At 38.5% G+C, this 27,758-nt stretch overlaps 1 protein-coding gene across 3 annotated transcripts in view; it reads right to left on the bottom strand.

Annotated features, from left to right (window-relative positions):
- Positions 1-27,758, bottom strand: part of LOC120524950 (vitamin D3 receptor A-like) — a 171,427-nt gene that overhangs the window by 133,780 nt on the left and 9,889 nt on the right. The window contains exon 2 of one of the 3 annotated variants that reach the window (XM_039746847.1): positions 8,563-8,629. The exons of the other annotated variants lie outside the window; for them this stretch is intronic. The gene's annotated coding sequence lies outside the window, so the exon portion shown is untranslated. The remainder of the gene's footprint in view (positions 1-8,562; positions 8,630-27,758) is intronic. 3 annotated transcript variants of the gene reach the window in all.

Raw genomic sequence — 27,758 nt, 5'->3', positions numbered from 1 at the left:
CTTTCTTACTCCACTCACATAAATCACATTAAGAAACTTTCTACTTTCACCTCCGTAACATATCCGTGTTCGCTCCTTCCTTTCCTTTTCTAATGCTGAGAAACTTGTCCATGCTTTTATCACATCCCGCATAGATTATTGTAACTCGCTGCTGGCAGGTGCCCCTTCTAATCTTATATCACAGCTCCATCTTATTCAAAACTCAGCTGCAAGAGTCCTTACTCGAACCAGCAGCAGCGAGCATATCACACCCATCCTTCATCTTCACTGGCTCCCTGTGTCTTACAGAATCAAATATAAAATTCTACTAATAACCTACAAAGCCTTAAATAACCTCGGCCAAACTACATCAGTGACCTTCTCCATCACTATGTGCCTGCCCGCCCACTAAGGTCCTCTGATTCTGGCAATCTTGTTGTGCCCCACACTAATCTACACTCCATGGGTGACAGGGCCTTCAGCTGTATAGCCCAGACTCTGGAATGACCTACCGAAATTAATCAGGTCAGCTGACTCCATGAATTATTTAAAAAAAACAACTTAAAACTCATCTGTTCAGGAAGGCTTTTAGCTCTATTTGACTTCATTCCCCTTCTCTCAGTTTACCTCTCTGTCAAGATGCTCATGTAACCTGTATGTGTGTGCTAGACCATCAGTTCTGTTGTCTGTTAGGCTTTCTCTGAGTTTACTGTCTTAATCTTCTTATTTATTAATTTGCTTTGTACTATGCTATATACTGTATACCCTGCCGTTCTCTCTTATATTCTGTAAGTGCCTTGAGCATGGGAAAGGCGCTATATAAATAAAATGTATTATTATTATTATTATTAACTACAATGTACACTGAACAAATTAATATCACTGTGATTTTTTTTTATCCATATACGTAAACAACTAAAGTAACATTTTGTTCTATTAATTACTACATGCTAATCTTCACTACTGTTCAAAATGTCAAATTTTAAAAAGACTTTGTGATAACCTGTCCATCAAACAAACAGTTATAATAAAATTGAAGGCCCAAAGAAGAAAAATTAAACTTTGGACACAAAGAATTGAAGACAACATATTTTATAACTTAAAATCTTAACTAACCAAATGAATGGGTCAGAAAAGAGAAATTTAGCTTACTGTTCTAACTTATTAAAACTTATTGTGGTCAATCACTTACAAAATGTCAGCCTTCATAATAATTGACTCTACTTTCAACAAAAAAGATAACAGTGGTATGTCTTTCATTTCCTAGGAACATCGGAGTACTGGGGTGTTTTCCGAACAAAGATTTTTAGTGAAGCAGTATTTAGTTGTATGAAATTAAATTAAATGTGAAACACTGGTTGTGCACAAATGTGGGTCCCCTTGTCATTTTGCTGATTTGAATGCCTGTCACTGCTCAGTACGGATTACTGGAAACACCAAATTGGTTGGATTAGCTGGTTAAGCCTTGAACTTCATAGACAGGTGTGTCCAATCATGAGATATAAAGGTATTTAAGGTGGTCAATTGCAAGTTGTGCTTCCCTTCGACTCTCCTCTGAAGAGTGACAGACAGCATGGGATCCTCAAAGCAACTCTCAAAAGATCAGAAAACAAAGATTGTTGAGTCTCATGGTTTAGGGGAAGGCTACAAAAAGAGATCTCAGAGGTTTAAACTGTCAGTTTCAACTGTAAGGAATGGAATCAGGAAATGGAAGGCCACAGGCACAGTTGCTGTTAAACTCAGCAGGTCTGGCAGGCCAAGAAAAATACAAGAGCAGCATATGCACAGGATTATGAGAATGGTTACAGACAACCCACGGATCGACTCCAAAACCCTGCAAGAACATCTTGCTGCAGATGGTGTATCTGTACATCGTTCTACAATTCAGCGCAATTTGCACAAAGAACATCTGCATGGCAGGGTGACGAGAAAGAAGCCCTTTCTGCACTCACACCACAAACAGAGTCGCTTGTTGTATGTCAATGCTCATTTAGACAAGCCAGATTCATTTTGGAACAAAGTGCTTTGGACTGATGACACAAAAATTGAATTATTAGTCATAACAAAAAGCACCTTGCATGGCAGAAGAAGAACACCGCATTCCAAGAAAAACACCTGCTACCTCCTCTCAAATTTGGTTGAAGTTCCATCATGCAGTGGGGCTGTGTGGCTAGTTCTGGGACTGGGGCCCTTGTTAAAGAATTCAACCCAAGATCAACAAATTCTTCATGATAATGTTCAAGCATCAGTCACAAAGTTGAAGTTACGCAGGGGTTGGACATTCCAACAAGACAATGACCCAAAACACAGTTCGAAATCTACAAAGGCATTAATGCAGAGGGAGAAGTACAATGTTCTGGAATGGCCGTCACAGTCCCCTGACTTGAATATCATCGAAAATCTATGGGATATTTTGAAGCAGGCTGTCCATGCTCGGCATCCATCAAATTTAACTGAACTGGAGAGATTTTGTATGGAAGAATGGTCAAAAATACCTCCGTCCAGAATCCAGACACTCATCAAAGGCTATAGGAGGCGTCTAGATGCTGTTATATTTGCAAAAGGAGGCTCAACTAACTATTGATCTAATATCTCTGTTGGGGTACCCAAATTTATGCACCTGTCTAATTTTGTTATGATGCATATTGCATATTTTCTGTTAATCCAATAAACTTAAGGTCACTTCTGAAGTACTACTGTTTCCATAAGGCATGTCAGATATTCAAAGGAAGTTGCTACTTTGAAAGCTCAGCCAATGATAAAACAAAAATCCAAAGAATTAAGAGGGGTTCCCAAACGTTTTCATACGACTGTACATCAAAGAACACGTAAAGAACGATCAACCTATAAATAAAGCATTTATGTTGGTTGATCTTTCCTCAGATGTTATGTTAAAAAATTTGAAGACTAGTTTACATCTTGATAAATTTTGTTTATAAAGTCATAGTGAACATTGACCTTTAAGTGAAAAAACTAGTATCCAACTTCTGTTTACTTTACATGCTAATGTGAAACTGGATTTTCAACAGTCACTGCAACCAAAAGAAAATATGAAAATACACAGTTTGAATTATTTTTTTCTTTAATTTCTCATAGGGATTCCACAAATAAAAAAATGTGTGTGTTCCAAAAAGTTTAACAAATACAGGTTTAGAAATGAAAAGGTGAGATTCAGTTTACACAGCAACTGAAGGCCTAAGTTTGAGACCTATGACGTTTTATTAATTGTTTCTACGCTACTACTACACCAGCACACACCTTAAAAACCCAGGAGCAAAGAAACACCAACATTAAAAAGTACACATTTTTAGCAAGCAATAAGGAGGACATTATTTGGACAGGTTGACAAGGAATAGAATAGTTTTTAACTCTATAGCTCCTTTCACACACAAAGTGAACATGAAGACAGTAACAAGAATATACAAGAGCACAGAAGTACCCCCTTTCTCCTTTGACATCTTGTGCGTGACTGCACTCTCTTCATTTACTCATCAAAAGTTCGTTTTAATTATTCAGCCTGTTTTTTTTTTCTTTTTTCTTTTTTTATGTGGCCAACCACCAGAAAGCACATTCCTAGAACTAAAAGAACAAGGGGCGGACCCCTTCGATCCCATTCAGAAGGGTGCCTTGAGCCAGCAGGAAACTAGCATTGTTCTCTACATTTTTGATGTATGGGAAAGAGAGGAGTATACAGACTTTAAAATCTTAAGTGGTTTCATGGAATTAAAAAAAACAATTTTCAATAGTTTACAGCATGAAAGATTAATCTATACATTTTTGAGGCGAAAAAAAAAAACACCACTAAACCAACCAGGGTGCCTTTGTTAAAAAAAATAATGGGAAAAACTAGAAAACCAGATGGCCAAGTTGGACCAGATTCTATTAGTTTCCCTACCTGTACCTTATATAGTATATTTTTTAATGACCATATTTTAATTAGGTTAGATTGAACTGTATTTTTTTATTTTTTATTTATTTTTTAATTTCCAGATACTGATCTTCTAGAAATTTCTGCCCTTCCTAAAGAAACTTCAGCTTAACTATGTGTTGGAAATATAATAAAAAACAGGAAAATGTTAATTATCCAGTTTCCATTTAATGATATTGTGTTTTATAAAGAGCCTTGTGAGAGGCTGCCTTTACGATGTATGATGTTGTATTTGTTGCTGGTATTTTACTACCATTATCAGTGCAAATAAAAATAATCTTTTACTTAAAAGTCATAATACAACATAAAGATTCTCAAACCCAGTTAGTTCAATCAAGAGTTGCAGGGTTTCAACATTTACCAATAGCCCTGAGTATTAGTTCATGCTCACACTCACATTCACTCACTCACTCACAATGGGCCAGTTTTATTATGCTGTATTTATTGCCTGTCGTTGGCACTGTACTACTGCTGCTAGTCCGCTGGAGACATACATGTATGTGCCTCATTGTGCTGTGGAAAAAGGGTAAGAAACTTAAATGTAAATAGCATAATACAAGATAAAATTACATAATACGGTAATCCCTCGCTATATCGCGCTTCGACTTTTGCGGCTTCACTCTACCGCGGATTTTATATGTAAGCATGTCAAAATATATAACACAGATTTTTCGCTGCTTCATGGGTTTCTGTGGACAATGGGTCTTTTTACTTCTGGTACATGCTTCCTCAGTTGGTTTGCCCAGTTGATTTCATACAAGGGACGCTATTGGCATATGGCTGAGTAGCTATCCAATCAGCGCACGCAGTTAAGTTCCTGTGTGCTGATTGGCTCAGCGACGGAGCGCCGAATTCGATTGTGCTGCGTTAACCAGGAAGTCTCGCCTCGCTCATTCAGCATCAACGTGTTTCACTGTGCAAAGAGTTAACTTTTGTGCTCTTTTGCGTTTATCTTTGTGCATAGTCAAGCCCTTCGTTATGGCCCCAAAACGATCTGTCTATCGTAATGGCTGTAACATATGTGATATCAGAGACGCTTGATATGTTTAAAATAATATTTAGGTTTTACTGTATATAAACAGTGTGTTCACATACATAATTTCAACGAATCTTACCTAATATCTAAAAGAATTCAAAGGGTTTATGCTGTATAACTGTACGAGAAATGTTTATAAAGAGTGTGGGAGAGTTTCTAAGGGCTTAAAATATATAAAAATAACCATACAAACATATGGTTTCTACTTCGTGGATTTTCACCTTTTCACCCCCGCGATAAAGGAGGGATCACTGTATTCCCAAATTTGCTTAATCCAACTCAGGAGTGCTGGGAGGTGGGAACGTATCCAGACACCATTGGGCATAAAGGAACTAGGTCTGAATGAGGCATCAATGCATTACAGTGCCCAGTCCTGTACACACTCATATGGCAGGTCAATTAAGAATAACCAGTTGGAACAACCACATTTTTATATGCTGCTCTTTATAAGGCACTTCACAAGTTATTCTTGGTAACAAAATCCACCACACAATAAAATATACTGAGAGAGGTGAAGGCATACCAACTGTTTCAGTCTAAGTGCAACTCCCAGTCTAGGTTTATAACAAAAATCGCTGTTGGGTATGTCACCCAATTCAGGTATATATTCCCTGATATGTGAGGCACAGAACCAGGTGGGAAATTCCTTTTCAAGCTGAAGTTCCATTTCCCTTAACTGTAAAGGACCCTGTGGAGGACAGACTATATCCCAAGATCAATCAATACAGAGTACATCTTCAACCACATGTTAACTTCTCCAAGAAAATGAGATTTTCTCAGCTACCACTATAAAATGCATGTGGTAAATAACATTAAAAAATTTAAGTTTGTAGTAGTTTGGCTTTAAATTTCCCACAACCTAAATTAATTATCTTTGAGATTCTCCTTAAGATTCTTTTTACCATGAATCAGCATTCTGGGCTTCCAATGTACACAGATCTTACTCATGTTTAATTATGAACTAGCTGTCCCCCGTGGTTACATCCACATAGTAATAAAACAGGACAAACTTTAAAAATCAATAAAAAAATTTTTACAATGAAATAATTTATATTGAGAAGAATTTATATTGATAGCTTTCATATCCGAGGGCATCCTGATATACGATATTTTTGATTTTGCTTTAAGGTACGAGAATGAAGCGGTGATCTCTTTGCCAAAAATGTAAAAATTTGGCAAGGTATCTCTGGCCAGGCAGATGGTAGGTACAATCCAATGTCAAACGTTGGCACTGTATCTGATCGTGTTCAGCTCTGACGGGAGAGCGTCCCCCATGTGGGGAGAAGAGCACGTGGCCGTCATGTCTCTGCCAATGAGCAGGTACACTTAAAACACACATAGCTGTGATCTCTCTCTCTCTCAAAAACAACAAATGTTACTCTTTAACAATTTCTAGATGATAATGTGTGTTGAACAAACAGGTATTGCTAGTAGGGAATCCATTCCCGGGAATTCGGGAATCCCGTATGTCATTGCCGGGTTCCAAGGGGATGACACAGTGCACGGGCATCTCACATGTGAACGGTTTTAGAACGACCGACACTTATTTTTAATAAAACTACTGCAATATGTTGACACCAATAAAAGACTAACCTTATCTACAAGCAGTTCATGCTGTCATATAAGTACATGTATTTAGTTAGTTGCGGTAATAAGAGCGTAGAAAGCACAACGTGTCCAGCGTGCAGTCGTCCAGTCAAGAGCGCACCTTCATGCAGAGTACGCCAGCAGCTGAGAAAGCATGCTCTGCCTCCACTCAAGTAGGCGGCACAGTCATCAGATACTGATAAACTTGTTCTAAACAACACCCGCGCTTGCCATTGCTCTGAAACACCGCCATTTCAGCTTTTACTGATGCATCCAGTTTCTTGTCATCATTCTGTAATGGCAAGTTTCTTGGCACAGATAATGCGGATGCAACAGACTGACGCATTGTAATTTCAAGTTGCTGTTCAAAGCTGTTGTCTGACAGATGTCAATGAAGTCTGTCTCGTCCCGGCATTCGTGAGTTGCAGAGTGCAGACTCCTCCCAGTCCACTGTGCTCAGTCTTAGTGAGAGCCGGGAGACTGACTACTGCTGGTCTGTTGTTGACTGAATTAAATCGGCAATACACTACACTGTGGGCCAAAAAACTGTGCCACTTAATTATTTTCAGCTATAACTCTGTTATTTCTTGATCGAATTTTACACTTTTACACGCTATATATGCGAGCTTGGCCGTTCCCGGTTTCCCGGGAATTACAGCGGTTTCATTCCCAGGAATACGGGAATGAGAAATGTCCGGGAATGCATTCCCTAATTGCTAGCAAAACGGAGGCAAGATATGCTCCAACACGTGGTGAGAGGTAGAGCGACTCAAATGGAAGCTGGCACATCACTAAGGATGGCTCTGCCCGGCTCCCTACTCCTTAGATCCCATCCCCCCAGGTTTTTGCTCCAACCAGATTCATAATCAGTGATAACAACTAATAATGAATCTCATCTGATTAGCTGGTCTCTTTGTCTCATTCTCTTTTTCTGCGTTCAGAAACGTGCAGCAGTAGGATTTTTGCATTTATAAGACATTTCCAAATCTGTTTTTGCTATAGCTTTAAATGAGTGACCCTCATTTGTTGTTTTCCAACCATTTTGCCCTTTTTCTGTGTAGTTTGCTCCCTTCATTGTATGTTAACAATGACAATTAAAAACACACAGAACACACGCCTGGGAAAACAACACTGAACGATGAAAGGCTCCAACTGATTTAGCGTCAGACCCACTAATTAGTACACCTGGAAAAGCAGAATGAAAATCATGGTGAAAAAGAAAAATTAAAAGAAAACAAATTACATTTTTCTGCTTAGTATATTTTAATACAATTTACCAAACTTACTTTTGTAATTTCTACATTGTCCCAAACACAAAGAAACTGGGAAATAACAGCTCATTTAATTAGGTTGAAACAGAAGTTGGTTGGAACAAAAATCTGGAGACATAGGGGGTCCCCAGGACCGAGTTTGACAACCAGTGCTCTAATGTAACATTTTCTTCTGGTGCCAATGACAGAAGGACAGTCAGACCTTGCATTATTGAAACATTCTGCCACAAAAGAGTTCTGCAGCCCATCTCTTGACTATGGCATGCAAAATTGTAATGTATATATTCTAATACACATGAGCTAAACTTCAGCCACTTACAAAATTAGCACCAAGGAATACCTCTTTCAAGTTCAAGCTCAAATCATTTTGATCACCCCTTGTATATGCTAACAATTGTAAGACATCCTAATCTTGAAAGTCACTTTGAATAAAAGGCATTAGCCAAATACTGCTGTTATTGTTCTACCTACATATTATATTATTATTTGTATTATTATTATTATTATTACAACACAGTGCACGGTGGTTAGTAACCACTAAACTGATCAAGCATCCTCAGTCAGAATTCCCTTCCTAGGCAATGTCAAAATGAACCAGAATTCTTCTGTAGTTCTGAGGATAGAGTGCTGGCAGTAAAAAGGTAAAAGTAAATGGAAATACAAATTATACATTACCAAACTTACCCTTAATTTGTCTGCATTTACTAAATATTGTAATTATTGTTCATATTGCAAAGCTTCTTTATATACAATATTCTTACTTTTATTCTTTTAGTGCAAAGTACCTCAGATTGCACAAAAGGACTCCGGAGACAGTATTGAATGGAGCTGTGAGAAAAACAGAGAATGCAAGTAAAATACAAATAGTGGGAATCAAACTAGATTTCTTGTTTGAAAGGCAAGCATGCTAACAACTGTGACACAATCACAGCATGTACTGCCCCATTTCTCATTCAACAGGACAAACTGTGGCACTGCATACCTGACATTATTCAGAAACTGTAGATCTCTTTACCAGCTATTAATATTATATTATACTATTATCCCAGGTATTTTTAAAAACATTTCTGTAAATTTAAAGTGGGTAAAATGACTTTGCTTCGACAAAATATGATTGGTGATACCAGTTTGTTGTAAGATTTGTGCTCCAACCACCCCTTAGGGGACAAGAATAGCCAAATACTGAATTATCATTACTAATAATGTTTATTTATTATCTCTGTCATTTTACCTATTAATGTTGTATTATTGTAATATATATATATATATATATATTTTTTGTGGCAACACAGTGGCGGACTTGTTACTGATGCTGGCTCTCAACTCTAATGCACTGGGGTCTGTATGTAAGCTCGGTGATTCGCTTAGCTTGTGACTGTGGAGGTCTGTTTCTTCAGAGAATCCTGTCTTGCAAGTCATGAAAATGTAGAGCATGTTACTTAAATTGGCAACTGTAAACTGACTCCATACGGCTCAGCATTGCTGTATACATCTATACCCTCCAAAGGCATGAAATTGCACATAGGAATCATTCACACCATGCATTCCAACAGATGTATCGTTTTATTCTTAAAACAATTAATACTAATATTTTTTATTTTATTTTTGGGATTAGAACATTTGAACAATTTGGACAAGAACAGGCCATTCAGCCCAACAAAGTTTGCCAGTCCTATCCACTTAAAAACAAGACTTAACTTTTTGTATTAGAACATTTGTGTCCCTATAGTCTTTCTGCCTACCACACTACTTGGCAGCTTATCCCAAGTGTCTACGGCTTTCTGTGTAAAGAAAAACTTCCTAATGTTTATGCATAATTTACCCTTAACGAGTTTCCAACAGTGCCCCCATGTCCATGATGAACTCCTTTTAACATAACAGTCTTGATCCATTATATTAATTCCCTTCATTATTATAAACACAATGTCTCCTACTGATATTCTGTTGCTTAAACTAAAAAGGCTCATCTCTTTTAATCTTTCCTAATAACTCATCCCCTGTAGCCCTGGAATCAGCATAGTCACTCTTCTCTGGACTTTTTCTTCTGCTGCTATGTCCTTTTTGTAACCTGGGGACCAAAATTGCACACAGTACTCCAGCTGAGGCCTCACCAGTGCATTATAAAGCTTGAGCAGAACCTTCTTGGACTTGTACTCTACACATCAGGACGCTGTAATCTGACATTCTGCTAGCCTTTTTAATGACTTCTGAACATTGTCTGGCAGTTGTTAATGACGAGTCCACTTCTTCTTCTTCTTTCGGCTGCTCCTGTTAGGGGTTGCCACCTCGGATCAATAAACTTGTTATTTCACTCTCTGTATTTTTTAACTCCTCTTTACTATTTGTGATGAACTTCATCTCCTCCTTGACTGTTCTTTTACTACTAAAATACTGAAAGAATATTTTTGAGTCGTCTTTCACCTTATCTGCTATATTCCTCTGCAAATGTCTTTTAGCCTCCTTAATATCATTCTTAATTGTTGTCCTAATGTTCTCATACGCCCTATGATTCACATTAATGTTATTAGTCTTATACATCTTATACAGCTGTTTTTTCCTTTGCAGGTTCTTTTTTTTAAGTCTTTATTAACCCACTGCAGATTCTTTTTAAAATTTCCTACTAATTCCAAATTTAGTTATGTAACTGTCTTGCCTTACTTGTAAAATATGTTTAAACCTGTTCCACTGTTCCTTTACTGTCTCTACACTTCAAAGATTATTCCAATCTATCCTCCTTAGACATTGCCGCATCTGCTCAAAATTTGCCCTACCAAAGATAAAACGTAACAGTTACATGCATTCTTCCAAAACACTGAGAACTGTATTATATTATTGTCACTTGACCCTAATGGTTCAATGGTTTCACTACACCCTCAACTATATCCTGATTATTACAAAATACTAAATCTAGACAAGGTTCACTCCACATTCGTACTTTAACATAGTGTGTTAAAAAACATTCATTGATTATTTCTAAAACTTGTGTTCCACTATTTGCTAGGTTAAGCCCAGTTAATATTTGGGTAGTTAAAAGTCCACTATGACTATAATATCTCCCCTGTAAAAAACTTCCCTTTTTACTGTTTCTTAAAATATGTGAACTGAAATTACTGTCTGCATTTGGAGGTCACAGTAAACTAAGTCTTCTTTCCATGCCATTAATATTAATATTTCCATTCCATTATGACCACTAATACTGAATTACAATGAATGTTATTAAATGTATTGCCTAATTACAGTACTCTAAAGATATTCTTGGACAGTTTTTCTAAAAAAAAAAGTCGCATGACCTAGTTTTACTTTTTTAAGTTTATTGGTGACTCACAAGTGGGGGGGAAGCTCCCTGTTGATGACTTGAACATGAATGAAGAGTTCCCACTTAGTGAATCGAGTGTATACGCAAGACTTAGTGGTTGTACCCATAATAAACTGACTGTGAATGCAAGACCGTGGGGGCAAGACAGGGAATGCCCCTAGGTGAATTGTGAGTGAATGCAAAAGCGGGAGGGGAAATCGCCATTGTAGAATCTTGTGCAAAAGTAAAAGTAGTTGGAGTTTACAAACTAGGATACATGGGAATAAATATCACACAGGGCTAACAATCACACGACCCACCCCAACTCACTCACAAAGCAAATGATGCAAACCCGCGGCCCTCCAGCAGCAGCCCACAACCCAGTGGTTTAGAAACACAGTTCTAGGACACAAAGGCAACTAATATTGAATTACAGAAACAGATACTATCAAGCCCAACTCCAAGGGGTCATTTAATCAGGATAGGCATCCCTGAAACAACAAGTCTCCCCAGTAGTTACAGAAATACGCAAATGAGCCCCGTCCAGCACCAACAATCATATCATGGTTGAAATCTCTGAGATCGCATTTCTTCCCCATTCTAGAGTTTAAGCAGGTCACATGTCTACTGTACATTTTATTAAATCTCTGTTAAGTTCACACTGCTTATGTTTTTTAAAGAGGACAAGGGTCTTTTAGCTTGCTGGATGCACTTTGAAACTGCAGAAGTATTTAGAGAAGTGTGCAGGAGTGGTACATCAGAGTTTTGTTTTAAACATAGAGTTCTGTTTTTTTTAAACATATTTCATGAGTTTTACAGCTAATTCTTTCTACTATTTTACATTTTTTCTAAACACATTATTTCTTGATTTTTTTTTTGATGTTCAGGTAATGTACTATTTAGTGAAGCCTCTACAGCAGTAGTTGCTATATGTGAATTAAATGTATCATCTCCCAATAATGATATATCAGATTTGGGGTGAATGGGCAGCAAAAAAAAGGACCTTGTCTCAGGCAGCATTATGAAAAGTACTGTGATCATTGAGCTCACCAGTGGAAACACTCCTTTCTGTTTCTTGCTTCATGTTTACACACATATTACTTAACACACAAGCCCTGCTGTTGGGTATACTGTTACATGTTGGAATTTTAATCTCGCCATGTCCCCCTTAGCATTGCAAATGGCCTCTTACCAGTTTAGTCTGGAGTCGGACTAGCTACTACGGCAAATAATATTGTTTCATTGTATGGATTACTGCCTGACTGACTATAAGGATTACTATTATGACATTTACAACTATAGTATTATAAGGAATATTAATTAAATGCCAAAATACAGTATTCAAAAGACTACTGTATAATTATTATTATGATTTACATTGTTTTATTCTAAGGATGACTATTATCTATAAAGCTCTATTTTACTCCAAGGACTACTACTTTTACCACAAATAAAGTATTGTTATCAGAAATCTGATTAATTATTTTCTTAATGAACTATATTAGGAAAGATAGTTTGTTCATGTTATTATTCCAAGGACTTTTAAGATGTAGTCTCTACTTCATGACAAGCTGCTCAAATTAAATATACGTGTTGAAATTACAAGGAAAAAGCTAATTCTATTGTTTATTTTTACTATTTTGTCCAAGATTATATTATTGGATCCCAGATTTCTTCTTCTCTGGTGGTAAATTAGCTGTCTCAAACAACGCTTTGACCACCTCTCTGATAAATGAGATGATTTGGAATGCGAGATGAAAGCATATTAGTTGCTCTCCTAAAACACACATGTTCAATTCACATTGCATTCTCATTTCACACTGGCCTGCTGCTAGAATATTACTTCACTTATGGAGAATCCACTGCATCCACTGAACAGGATCATCTCCAGACAGAGGAGCAGCTTCAGCGACAGACTGCTGTCACCGTCCTGCTCCACTGACAGACTGAGGACATCCCACACTATGCGACTCTTCAGTTCCACCCGGCAGGGTGAACGTTAACATTATACAAAGTTACTGTCTGTTTTTACTTCCATTTTTATTACTCTTTAATTTAATGTTGTTTTTGTTATCAGTTTGCTGCTGCTGGATTAGGTGAATTTCCCCTTGGGATTAATAAAGCATCCATCCATCCATCTATCCATCTTCACTGCCTGTGACCAGATACCAAAATACATCAGGGCCATCTATTACTCAGGAACTATGCAATCTAGTTTGGTAGATTGTGCCATGGTGTTCTGAAGAAGAGGTTACTTTTATGGGTTTCAGCTGCATTTCCCATCAGCCAAATGTTGGAATACTATTCTTGTATCAACTCACAAGAATTCTGGGAAAGTAAAATAGAACAGGGCAATATGGTGGCACCGTGTTTAGAACTGATGCCTTGTGGATGCAACGTCCTGGGTTCACCTGTGGAGCTGCATGTTCTCTTCATGTCTGCCTGGATTTTTCTTCTTCAGCCAAGACATGCTTCTTAGGTTGACTGGCAATACAAATAGTCCCGGTGTGTGCATGATTGGGCCGTGCAATGGACTGGTACACTTGACCAGGGCTGTTTCCTGCCCTGCATCCAGTGCTGTTGGGATATACTCCATATACCCACAACTTTAACTGGATTAAGCAGGTTTCAGAATGTCATCTTACAATAGATCAGCTTACCAACCTGAGGCAATTACTTTGAATTCCTTAGGCAAGAATTGTTCTAAGAACCTCTTGGAATCTGTCTTTGTACTTGTAAATGACATTTATAGTCACCTCAGTTTGTCACATTTGGTATATCTTTTTTGAAAAGATAAACAGCGCTACTAACCCAGATCATTCAGTATGCAAGGGGTAAAATGCTGCTTCTTTAGTGGGAATGGCTCACCGGCCATTCTTCTGCCTTCTCTACCCTGGGAGAAGCTTTTGAATCAATTCTGACACGTTCAATTTATCTCTTTATTTGTATGTTTATTCTTTTATGTTCAAAAGGTATAGCAATTATTCTTTCTTGGACCCCAGTGCCTTCAAATATCTTTCTCCTAAAAATATTTTCTCACTTTGCTTTATTTAATACGCCAGTGTAATCAGGGTGTAATTTACAGAAAGCTTAAGGCGTATACTTGCCTTTCTTCTCAAACATCTATACTGCCATTGCGCAAACAGTGACCTTTGTTGAGGCGTTGTGCATGTATTGCAACACATTTTTTTTTGTAGTCTCCTTTTGCCTATAAATTCCAAACAGCAGAAGGTGGAGTTGCAGACGGTGATTCATAAATCACAAAACACGGTATATTTAAAAAACATAATAATAATGGGAATTTTTCATTTGGATTGATGGCACTGTACTGGCGGTTTTGATTTTACTAATACGCTAACCTAATTTGAAACCTGCTTTTACACAAAGATAAACTTTATGATACAGTTTATTTTAAGGTAAATTGCATTTACTTGCACTCCGACACAAAAAATGCTTTTAAATGTATATACAATACATATACTAAACTAAGAGGTTGTTTGCAGTGTCAATGATATTAGGAAAGATAGTTGGTTCATGTTATTATTCCAAGGACTTTTAAGATGTATTTTGTACTTCATGACAAGCTGCTCAAATTAAATATACATGTTGAAATTACAAGGAAAAGGCAAATTCATTGTTTATTTTTACTATTTTATCCAAGATTTCTTCTCTGGTGGTGAATTAGTTGTCTCAAACAACGCTGTGACCACCTCTCTGATAAATGAGATGATTGGAATATGATATGAAAGCATATTAGTTGCTTTCCTACAACACACATGTCCAATTCACATTGCATTCACACTGCCTACTAAACGCAGATAGACACACACATTGATCTACCTGCCCTGCATGCACCATCATATTTTGATTATCTGGTTGCCATCCATCCACATTCAAGCCTATCCCAGCAACATCAGGTGCAAGACACAAAGCACTTCTGCACAGGGGATCAGTCCATTGCATGGCAAGCTTATACACATGCACTCATCTTGCCAATTTCACCAGTTCCCCAAATCTGCATATCTTTGCAACGAAGGAAGAAATTTGGAGATGCTAGTGAAGAACTTACATAAACACTGGGAGAATGCAGAAACGTCATATAGGGAGTCATTAACGTAATCTCTTTGAGCTGTAAGCAGTTGAATTTTTTGCATTAGGGTTATTGTGGTGGCATATCAGAAATTTTCTTTTATGTGTGCAGTCTTCTTCAGCATTAGCATGGACTTACTGTACCTGACTAATATTATCTGTCCCTTTAATCTAATGATTAGTGAGATGTGTAAGTTTATACATTATGCATGTCATACAAAAAGAAAATTCAATTAAACAATGAATGCTGTTACCGGGCGGCATGGTGGTGCAGTGGGTAGCGCTGCTGTCTCGCAGTTAGGATACCCAGGTTCGCTTCGGGTCCTCCCTGCGTGGAGTTTGCATGTTCTCCCCGTGTATGCGCCGGTTTCCTCCCCTAGTCCAAAGACATGCAGGTTAGGTGCATTGGCGATTCTAAATTGTCTCTAGTCTGTGCTTGGTGTGTGTGTGTGTGTGTTTCCCCTTCAGTGGGCTGGCACCCTGCCTGGGGTTTGTTTCCTGCCTCGCACCCTGTGTTGGCTGGGATTGGCTCCAGCGGACCCCCGTGACCCTGTAGCTAGGATATAGCGGGTTGGATAATGGATGGATGGATGCTGGTACGTGGTCTGTCTTGATTGGCATCAGATCATTGTCACACCCTTTGACATTATCATCACCTAACAAAATATAGCCAAAGAGATTTAAGCTTAAAGTAAACTGAGAGCTTCATTACCCCCTGATTCACAGGATAACACATTGCCTGTGAGGTGCCTACATTAAAACAGAACCAGCTCATGTTTAGACTTTGAGGTGAAAAAGGACAAGCTACAAATAACTGACACAGAACACTCTGCACAACTGCATGATTCAGACTAGTCTCTAAGGATGTCCGGTAGAAGCACTAACCACCATGTGGCAAATTGTCTGCTGGACAGTGTGAGGCTAGCAATCAATAAAATAAAAAAAACTAATTTCTAAACCACCCATTCTTTCTGTACCAAGACTCTGTGCTTCTTTGGAAAAGCGGGAACAATCTGCTGGCTTTTTTTCTCCACAAAGTGAAAGAAGCCAACACAAGAGTTCCTTGGTGGGTTTTCAAATTTAGTACTGTCACTCAGCAGTGAAGGAAGATCAAGATGAAACTCGTCCCATTTCTCATCAGGGTTACTTCTTGTCCTTGATGCATTCCAAATATCAATCTGCTTTCTTCTTTTCCATATTGCTATGTTTGCCATTAAGAAAGCAAATGATACTGCATTCTTCATACCTCTTCATTGGCTTGAGCTGTTAGCCTTAACTGAGAAAATGTCAAACTGGAATTACAAAGCTAAGAATAAAGGGGAAAAAACAGCTAGCTGCCAAGCTACCTGCTAATCTGTGATATTAAAGCTGCCCAAGTGTGCATGAAAGCAGAAAATGACTGAAAGTTGTGACTAAGTATATACTGTATTGTAGAGTTCTGCACAGGTTCAATTATCAAGCATCGCATCCTACCAGTACTCAAGTTTATTAAACTTCACTCAAACTGAGGCTTACAAGTAGCAGCTCATTGACACTGCAAACACCCTCTGATTTAAGAGCTGTGACCCGAAATGCATGTGCAAACATTTATGATTAGGAACAAGTACTGCTACCAATATCTGACATTTGTAAGTTTGTATTATATTTAGGTACAAAACAGCAGACATCATAAAGTTAGCCCTTATCCCATTTCTGTGTAACAAGTTGCCTAAACTCTTCTGCACTAGGAAGGAAATGAGGCTTCCTCAGAGTTCTATAAATGTTACACATCAAAGAATGATTTTAAAATTGTTGAGTAATGTTAACATTGAGGAAAACAACATATACATATTACACTGATAAGCCACAACATTAAAACCAGTGACAAATAAAGTGAAGAACATTAATTATCTCATTACGACACCTGTTAAGGGGAGGGATATATGTGGCAGCAACTGAAGAGTCACCTCTTGAAGGTGATGTGTTGGAAGCAGTAAAAATGGGCAAGCTTAAGAATCCGAATGTCTTTAACAAGGGCCAAATTGTGATGGCTAGATGACTGGGTCAGAGAATCTCCAAAATGGCAGGTGGGTTCACCGACAAAAGCGCAATAGACAAATGACCGGAGACAAGGCCGCTAACTGGTTTTCGACAAATGCGCGCCGACAAAATTGAGGCCAAGAGAGTGGGATGCCCTTGCTGCAATCCTTCCTACATATGCAGGGCGTGATCTTAAGGACTATCTGCGTGCCGTGCTGATAGCATGCCATGTCTCAGAATATTGACTTCTAAAATAAACATTTTTATATATGCTTTAAAACTAGTAATTCATATTTAATGAAACAAGCAATTGCTGCAGATCTGTCTCCTGTTTCACCACATCCCAAAGGTGCTCTCTTGTATTGAGATCTGATGACTGTGGAGGCCATTTCAGTACAGTGAACTCATAGTTATGTTCAAAAAACCAGTCTGAGATGATCTGAGCTTTGTGACATGGCAAGTTACCTTGCTAGAAGTAGCCATCAGAAGATGGGTACACTGCAGTCATGAAGAGAAGGACGTGGTCAGCAACAATACTTGGGTAGGCTGTGGCATTTAAACGATGCTCAGCTGGTACTAAGCCCATCTTCCATCAGCTACACTAACAACATTCTACAGAGGAACCACAGAGAGCATCCTGAGCAACTGCATCACTGTCTGGTTTGGAAATTGCACGGTCAGGGATCGCAAAGCCCTACAACAGATAGTTAAGACAGCTGAGAAGATCATCTGTGTCTCTCTTCCCTCCATCATGGACATTTACACCAAACGCTGCATCTGCAAAGCCACCAGCTTTGTGAATGATCCAACACATCCATCACATTCACTGTTTACACTCCTGCCATTGGGAAAAAGGTACCGAAGCATTCAGGCCCTCACCCCCAGAATGTGTAACAGTTTCTTCTCTCAAGCAGTCAGACTCCTGAACACTCATGGACCGGTCTGATATCCGATATATGTGTTCTGTTCTGCAATGTTGCACATCGTTGAAATTGTTTGCACATTTGACTCATATTCACCTTATTATATATTACTAGACATTAAGCCCGTTACAATAATGGGCGCTAGAACAGTTGTGCATAAACATTAGTAGGACCAGTCTATATTAAATGGCAAGGGACCTTGACCTCATTCTGTTTCTTGTCTTAATTTTTTTTTTGTCAAAAATATTTTTGCAAGAAGCCTAAAGTAAAATAATAATAAAAATAAAATAGAAACATATATGACAATACAGTAAGTATAATTAATATTGCCTTAGTGTAAACTTTGTAACAATCTGTAATACACAATATCTGAAGAAGATATTTAAGATTAAGATTATTAACAATTTTCTATTGTTTTTACGTCATGAAATTTTTCTATAAAATTTCATTACAGACAACATTTCTTGTAAATACTCTGTCTGAGTTTGGCAACAGTTTGCCTTGTTCAGGACCATCTACAACGTTGACAACAACATCTGGAAAACTTCTAATTCTTGATAATGCAACATATAACTGACCGTGGCTGAATACTGGTTCTGGTGGCGTCTTAGTATTTGAATCTGTGCTGGCGTGCTGCTGATTACTGTATGTCTTGTCTCCCCAGCAACAGATTTTATGTGCGCGGCCGCGACTACCCAATCAGCACTCTCCCCAGCAATGATGTCCTTTATTTGCTTATCATGCGCGGCCGCGGCAAAGCCATTCACTGTGTGCCGAGCATCCAGTGTGTGTGCGTCCACGGTGCCGTGTGCATGGGCAGGGGACGGTGCGATGCGCGGCACAGCCCCGCGCATGCGCACTTCACCAGAAGACACACACACGCGGACACCTGGATGCACACAGTGGTTTTATGAAAGAGGATGTGTCTTTATGCTATGTGTTACGGATTCTTCATTGTCCTGTGTTCAATGTAGCACCATGGTCCTGGAGGAACGTTGTTTCATTTCACTGTATGCTGTACTACTGCATATGGATGAAATGACAATAAATACTCTTGAACTTGAACAAAGTGTGCCAAAAAAAATATACCCCACACCATTATACCATCCTCACCAGCCTGAACCTTTGATACAAGAATTCATGCTTTCATGTTGTTGACGCCAAATTCTGACCCTATCATCCAAATGTCACAGTAGGAATCAAGACTTATCAGACCAAGCCACTTTTTTCCAGTCTTCTGTTGTCCAGTTTTGGTGGGCCCTTGAAACATGTAGCCCCAGTTGCCTGTGCTTAGCTGACAGGAGTGGAACATCTGCTTTAAGGTTCGGATACACTCTTCTGCATACCTTAGTTGTACCAAGTGGTTATTTGAGTTAATGTTACTTTTCTATCAGCTCAAACCAGTTTGGCCATTTACATCAAGGCATTTTCACTCAGAGAACTACAGTTCACTGGATATTTTCTCTGTAAATCCTAGAGATATTTGTGTGTGAAAATCCCAGAAGGTCAACAGTTTCTGAAATACTCAGACCAGCCCATCTGGCACCAACAATCATGCCACATTCAAAGTCACTTCAGTCCCATTTCTTCTCCATTCTGTTACTCAGTTTGAACTTCAGCAGGTTATCTTGACAATGTCTACATGCCTAAATGCAATGAGTTGCTGCCATGTGACTGACTGATTAGATTTCTGTGTTAACAAGCAGTTGCACAGGTTTACCTAATAAAGTGGTCAGTGAGTGTATATTTACATATTTGGAGATAAGAACATTTTTAATATAAAGCAAAGATTTGAGGGTCCTCAATAAACTTCCATCTACTACACAACTTGATTCATTACAGTATTCAGTGAATCTGCATCTGCCTATCTAAAGAAAAAACATTCTAAAGTTTATATTAGCTTAAAGCAGAACTTGTACAGTTTCTAAAATCTATCCAAAACAGCTTTACAATTATATATAAACAAATAAAAGATGTCTACACATATACATACTGTATAAGCACAAAAACACACTAAATGTATAGCATATATAGACACATAAGAATATGTAGAGTAGACACTGAACATATACAGCATGCATTGAAGGAAGGTTTTACAATTCACCAATCATGGCATCATTGAGTGATAAAATTTTGAGCAGCATTTATCTTTAGATAATATTGCACTGTATATTACTATTATAATGGTAAGAAAAAAACAATTAACAAAGGAAAGTAAACAGACTATTAAAACTACAAGAGTAGAGCTTTCCTTATCAAAAAATTGTTTTAAACAAAAGGACACAGTGTTAGCCCAAACCATTTGCATTTAAAAAGAACTTGGAAACTGGAGGACACTCTGAAAGGTACAGGTCTGGCTGACCCAGAGCCACAGCAGAATCAAAAGACAAGTTTGTGAGAGCACACAGCTTATGCTTCACAGGACAGTGGTCAAATTAAGCAAGTGTCACTTTCAATTGTGAATAGAAGACTTCAAGCTGCAGGTCTGATAGGATGAGTGGTAGCCATTGATCAAACTTCAAAAGCTGTGCTTAAAGCTGTTATCCTGTAAGGCGCCCATTACACAAGCTGTCTACTCTCGCCTACCTTGTCTTATGATTCTGTTGGGGCTTTGAATCTTGTGGACCTGTTCATGTCAGCATTTCATCAAGTTTCCACATCCCTTCTATTGGTGTAGGAAACTAAACATGGTGACACCTTGGTTTTCTTTGCAAATTCCCTCAAGGAAAAACCTATACTTTGAGATGTCATGCAAAGATGAGTACCTGGCAAGTGACACATAGGAGGAAATAGGTTTGTTACTTGCTGATGAAGAGATAAAATACCAAAAATAGGGTACACACCATCAAACGTTTGGTAGCAGTATGGTTATCTATACTAATAAAAGGCAAAGCTCTCACTGACTGACTAATTCATCACCAATTCTCCAACTTCCCGTGTAGGTAGAAGGCTGAAACTTGGCAGGCTTATTCCTTACAGCTTACTTACAAAAGTTAAGCAGGTTTCATTTCGAAATTCTACACGTAACGGTCATAACGTTTGACAACGTCCGCCATGTTGAACTTTCTTATTTATGGCCCAATCTTCACAAAATATGGTAGGCGGCTTCCAAACGCTAACCGAAACCGATGTACGTACTTATTTTGGTGGTATGATGCCACTGTCGGGCGCCATATTAAACTTTCCAACGTCACTAATTCTCCAACTTCCCGTGTCGGTAGAAGGCTGAAATTTGACAGGCTCATTCCTTACAGCTTACTTACAAAAGTTAAGCAGGTTTCATTCTAAATTCTATGCGTAACGGTCATAACGGTCGACAACGTCCATCATGTTGAACTTTCTTATTTAAGGCCCCATCATTACGAAATTTCGTAGGCAGATTCCCTGCGCTAAACCGATGTACGTACTTATTTCAGTGGTATGACGCCACTGTCGGCCGCCATATTGAACTTTCCAATGGTCTTTATTACTTATGGGCCCATCTTCAAGAAATTTGGTATACGGGTTCCCAACGCTAACTGAATCCTACTTACGTACATATATACGTCCATAGCCTGCAGCTCGGTCACCGTGTGAGGAGGCGTTGGGTCACCCATCCCAACGCCTCCCACGTTGTTGGCTGCCTGCCTATATAAGGCCATCCGCCGCTCCAGTCTCTACATTCCCTTCCTTGCTTCGCCACGGGATTCACGTCTCCCTGCTGATAACAACAGCCTTTTTATTTAATCCATGGCTTCTCCGTTGTTTTATTGTTCGTTTATTATGATTATAGTTATTGTGTAGGTATTTTAGACTTACTTTACATTGTTCAGGTACTCATTTCCTTTATCGTTCCAACCGTACCCCGATTAACATGTCTATCGAGGTGATCACCATCGATCAAAGAACTGTCACTTACCAAGTGGTTTCCATGCCCAGAGATGGCACCTGCCTTTTCCATTCTCTTTGTTACATATTGCACGGCCATATTAGGCTCACTCTTGATATACGGAGGAACATTGTGTCTTATGTATTGAATGACTGGGACAGGTTCAAGGTGTGGACTGATGACAGTACAGGAGATAATCATACTACACAGGAGCTCTATAAAAGTGAAATGCTTAAGCCCTTCACCTATAGTTCTGCATGTGAGTTGATGGCTGCCGCTGAATTGTTCGGTTGTCGCTTTCAAGTGTACCGAAATGGCCAAATATTTTACACCTTTCGACAACCGCCAATGCCTCTTAAACATTTTAGATTGACAGGTGACGATTTAAGTAGTGGACACTTTGATGTTTATGAATGTTTAAACTCTCAAAAGCTGGATGTGAAGTTGTCGATGAAACCGGTTGTATGCTTACAACGCTTGACAGATGCCAAATGTCTCTTCAATACAAGTCCTACAAATACTGTCGTAATTGAAACAAACCATGAAACTCAAACCGATTATGACAGCAACAGTCCAAGCTGTGAGATTTGAAACAAGCTTACTATTCACATGGCCAACTGTACGTTGCATGCTCAAGAGTAAGCTCAGTGCACAGCTTGGTCATATTACAACCAGAGGGCCAAACTCACAATGGGGTATACACAAACACACACACACACAGTGGTACCTTGGTATACGTTGCTTTGGAATAAGTCCAACTTGGTATACGTCCTCTTTGGACATGAAATATATTGCTTGGTATAAGACCTTTGTTTGGAACACGACTCGCGTGCTAGATCACCGCGTGCTACCCTTGTTTATCTCTCTCGAGACAAAGCCACGACTGCCCATGACCGTCAGTACGCCAGTTGCTAGCATTCAGTGAACAACCTGCGCTATAACTCTCTGTGAATTTTCACATGATTTTGTGTTTTTTTTGCATAAATTTGAATTGATTATTGAAAAGTATGAAGGTGGCATGTGTATCCAGGACTTGGCTGAGAACAACGTTATCTACGATTGTGAAAAACAAAGACATTATTAAAAAGTAAAGTGAGGTTAAATTTTCATTTATTTCATCCAATTGCTTTTGTTTTTATGTATGTTAGTATTAAGCAGTGTTTAAACTATTTTATACAACCCCATTAATGTTTAATATGCCAATAACAATAGGATTTTTTTCATGGGAACGGTTTAATCATTTTCCCTTTATTTCTTATGGGAAAAATTTGTTTGGTGTACGTACTGTTTGTTATAAGTCAACGGATCTGGAACGAATTAAGGACATTTACCGAGGTACCAATGTGTGTATGTATATATATATATATATATATATATATACTAGCAAAATACCAGCTTAGCGGAGAAGTAGTGTGTTACAGAAGCAATGAAAAAGAAAAGGAAACATTTTAAAAATAACGTAACATGATTGTCAATGTAATTTTTTTGTCACTGTTGTGAGTGATGAGTGTTGCTGTCATATATACACATACATATACATACACATACATACATACACACACATATATATACACACAAATACATATATATATATATATATACATACACACACACATATATATACATATACATACATATCTACATATATACACACACAGCTATTTCAGTATCAGTGCAATACGCTGCTTGTTAAAACGGATAACTCCCGCTCTTACGTGCAAGTCTGCGTGGATATTATGAACTATCGATTTGTTCAAGTTCTATTTAAATTTTAAATAGAAGGAATTTTTATTTAGTCGACAGAAATATCTTTGGTAGGAATGGTAAAACAGACAGGAATATTATTCTGAATAAATCAACTCAAACCTTAAACAACTTATAATATTTTGCTCTCCATAAAAATATATCCTGTCTAAATTATACAAGTTAGAAATAAAGTAAACGTTAAAAGAACAAACATTCAAATTTCTTTACTCTTATGTAATTTTATATAAAAATAAACTTAGATTTTAAATATCCCAAAAGATTTTGCTCTCCATAAAAATATATCCTGTCAAAATTATACAAATTCAAATATGAACATGCTGCATAACAAAACCTGGAAATATAAATAAAATGTGTTCCTTTCAGCAATAACAAATCAAATCATTCAGTTGTCTTTGCTCATATGTCATTTTAGAGCTGGACGCCTGGCATCTTTTTTTGGCCACAGGTTCGTTTCTGTTTGGTGTGAGGTTCTGTGTTGTGGAGATTCTCAGGATGGATTGCAGGTGCTCATCAGTGAGGCGACTCCTGTGTGCTGTTTTGTTAGTCTTTATCACTGAGAAGAGCTTCTCACACAGATATGTGCTACCAAACATGCACAAGGTTCGAGCCGCATGTAGACGGACTTTTTGTTCTTCAAAGTCACCAAAGCGCCGTGCAAACTCAGTGCGCTCAGTTTATCAGCAAAGTGCGTATTTGGGAACACCGTAGTGACGACTTGGTTTAACATTACTTGGCAACAGGGAAAGTGGGGCAAGTGGTTGTGTCTCCCATAAAAGCAGCTTCACTTGAAATCACTTTGTGATTGTGCACGGGTAAAACGTCCGCTGAAGTGTCAGATTCTTATTTAATTATTCTGCTTTCTGTATCTTCTGCATTGCATTCAGGTTACCCTGATGTTTTGTCTCATAGTGCCGCCTTAGATTAAATTCTGTAATTACAGCCACATTAGCTCCACAAATGAGACACACGGGTTCAGTAAACATATACTCAGCCTCCCATCGGTTTTTAAAGGCTCTATTTTCAGAATCAACTTTTCTCTTCAGCATCGTGTGAGCTAGCTTCGCAATAACTTGCAGCATCATAAGCTAGACTTGATTAACGTGGTAAGTGTTCGGCAAGGCAGCTGAAGCGCTGCATTATGGGATCTGTAGTTTATTGTGTTACCAGCGCTTCATATACCCGGCCATTAATAACAATAATACAGTATATAAAATGATCTGGGGCGGATATAATTACACGCGGGCGGATGTGGCCCGCGCCCTTGAGTTTGACACATATGGACTAAATAGAACTTGAAAAGATATATTTTTTCAAATGTGATCGCAATTCAGATAGAGTTGACGCACTACAGCCTGCATGCCTCAATAAGTCATCCTCCCTCGCTCTTACTTTTTACCGCTCATCTAATGAATACACTGAGTATGGCTTTACCAAAACAATCATTGATGGCTAATAAAGTATCCATTATTCGAGTATGTAGATCGGGATATATATATATATATATATATACCCGCGTATCGCAGCGAGAAGTAGTGTGTTAAAAAGCTAGAAAAGAAAAGGGAACATTTTAAAAATAACGTAACATGACTGTCAATATACAGTATTTGTTTTGTGAGTGTTACTGAGTGTTGCTGTCATCAAGGATTTGATTATCATTATTTCTTTCAATCAGGTTCGTATTTGTAGGATGTGTTGTGTTCAAGTTACATTCCGTGTTTGTCAATCGCTGTAAAGATGACAGGTTTCATTCATCGATTCGTTTCTTACTGCATCAATAAACAGCTCGTCTTCTTCTTTATCTGAGACCTGACACACTGCATGCACGGGTTTTTTACACTGTCTTCCTTTAGCGGGACATTGACTTTTTCCACGTGTGCTTTGTTTCCGCAGTAGCTGGATTTATGAATATGCTTGTATGTATCAGACGCTTCATATTTTTGCTGCCTTTTCAATTGTGTAATTCGGTTTTGTTCAGCTCTTTGGAACTGTTGCTTTTATCTGTGCACTCGCCAGTTCACGTGAGCCGCTCGGTGTACATGCATCGAAGGTTCCCAGCTGTGCTGGTGCCATCTCGTGCTATGTCCATGGCTGTATTTAATGTTACCTTAGTCCTGGCACTTAAAACTTTCTCTCGCAGTTTCGCTGAGTTTGTGTCAAACACCACCCTGACCATCTCATCTTCCTCTCCATAAGCACAGTCCTTCACCCGTGAATATTTAGTGGCAGTTTGCTATTGGATTGCCGCTGACGGACGGCCTTATATGGGCAGGCACTAAATTACAAACGCCAGCGCAGCCTGTCTATGAACTTAATTTAAAGTGTAGGTTTACATCGTGCTTTGTTTCAAGTAGCAGAACTCATGAATATGGTTGTATATGTCACTCGCCGCTTCTTATTGTTTCGCTGCCTTCTCAATTATATAATGCATGTTTTCTTCAGCGCTTTTGAGGTCTTCCTGGTTTTCTATGTACTGCGTGATTACGTGGGAGGCGTGTTGATGTCACACGAAACACCTCCCCCCACGTCGTTCAAGCTCATCTCCATTACAGTAAATGGAGAAAACAGCTTCCAGTTATGACCATTACGCGTAGAATTTCGATATAAAACCTGCCCAACTTTTGTAAGGAAGCTGTAAGGAATGAACCTGCCAAATTTCAGCCTTCCACCCACACGGGAAGTTGGAGAATTAGTGATGAGTCAGTGAGTGAGTCAGTGAGTGAGTGAGTGAGTGAGGGCTTTGCCTTTTATTAGTATATATATATATATATATATATATATATATATATATATATATATATATATATACATACATATACACACACACAGAAATAAAATTATGAACTGAAATTACACATTACATCTATTCAAAAGTACATTATTTCAATATTGCCAAATATTTAAAAAAATCAAACTGAACAACTGAAACAAACAAACAGGAACACAAACTGTTTTTTGAGTATCCTGGAAGCAGATCAATTAGATCTTTGGGTGAGAATACTAAACAAAAGAGGTCTGCCTTCACTACACAGTTATGTAAATTAAAAACTGGGCCCACTGACAGATTTACATTTTTCAGGAAGTTCAAACCCCTCTTGGCTTGGCTTGCCATCTCAGGTTAGGCGGTACTTTTATCAGGCTATACTCAGTTCCGGTGTCATACTACTGAGACATATCATGAGGTATGGGTTGGGTTATAACCCATTTTGATAAATGGCCACTCATGTGTTCCGTTAACAGACTGATCATGAAGTGGGCTTTTAACTGTCATACAGGCAATAGACAGCACCTTTAGCTGTCACTGCAAAAGCCAAACATTTGGAGCTATCCTCTTAACTTGCCTTGCACATTAACTTTGTCCTGGAATTAGAAAGCTACAGTTCAACTTAATAATAGCACAAGTGTATTAAAGATTGGTGCCCATGAGAAGACATTCAGAGTACAAAAGGACACGAGAGTCCTATTACATCCCAGATACCTGCACTGTAGGGTAACTCATGACTCTGAATTGGCACCGCATCTTTATTTCATACTAGCTGTTTAAGCCCATGCTGTAAAAAGCCGGGGGTCCTAGAAACTATTGAAATCATCAGAAAAAAAATTGAAATGTAGAGATGTCAGGTAATTGAAAGGAACTACTCTGGGCATCTCTCTCCTAGGAGGATTCGTTTTGCCGATGTGCTTGCATCGCTTGTGCATTAGCGTCGGGAGGAAAAGTAAAAGGGATACCGTTTTGCTGATGTTAGCGGCTAAGCGACTTTGTCTTTCTTCAGAGGTTTCATTTTGCAGACGTGCTGGCCTTGCTTGTGTTGTTAGCAGCTAAGCGAGTTTTCTGTTTGCTCGCGGGTGGAGCCCTTACCCAGACTCTACCTCTCACTTCTGGGTTGGGCAGACACACACACTTCCGTGTGTAGACTTCTGTATATAATACAGCACATTTCTCTTTTTTTTTTTTGCATTTTATTGATTTTATTAAAATCAAAAAAACATTCCATACAA

Source organism: Polypterus senegalus, chromosome 3 (assembly GCF_016835505.1).
Source record: "Polypterus senegalus isolate Bchr_013 chromosome 3, ASM1683550v1, whole genome shotgun sequence".
Lineage (NCBI taxonomy): Eukaryota > Metazoa > Chordata > Cladistia > Polypteriformes > Polypteridae > Polypterus > Polypterus senegalus.
This window is presented reverse-complemented; position numbering and strand designations above follow the sequence as displayed.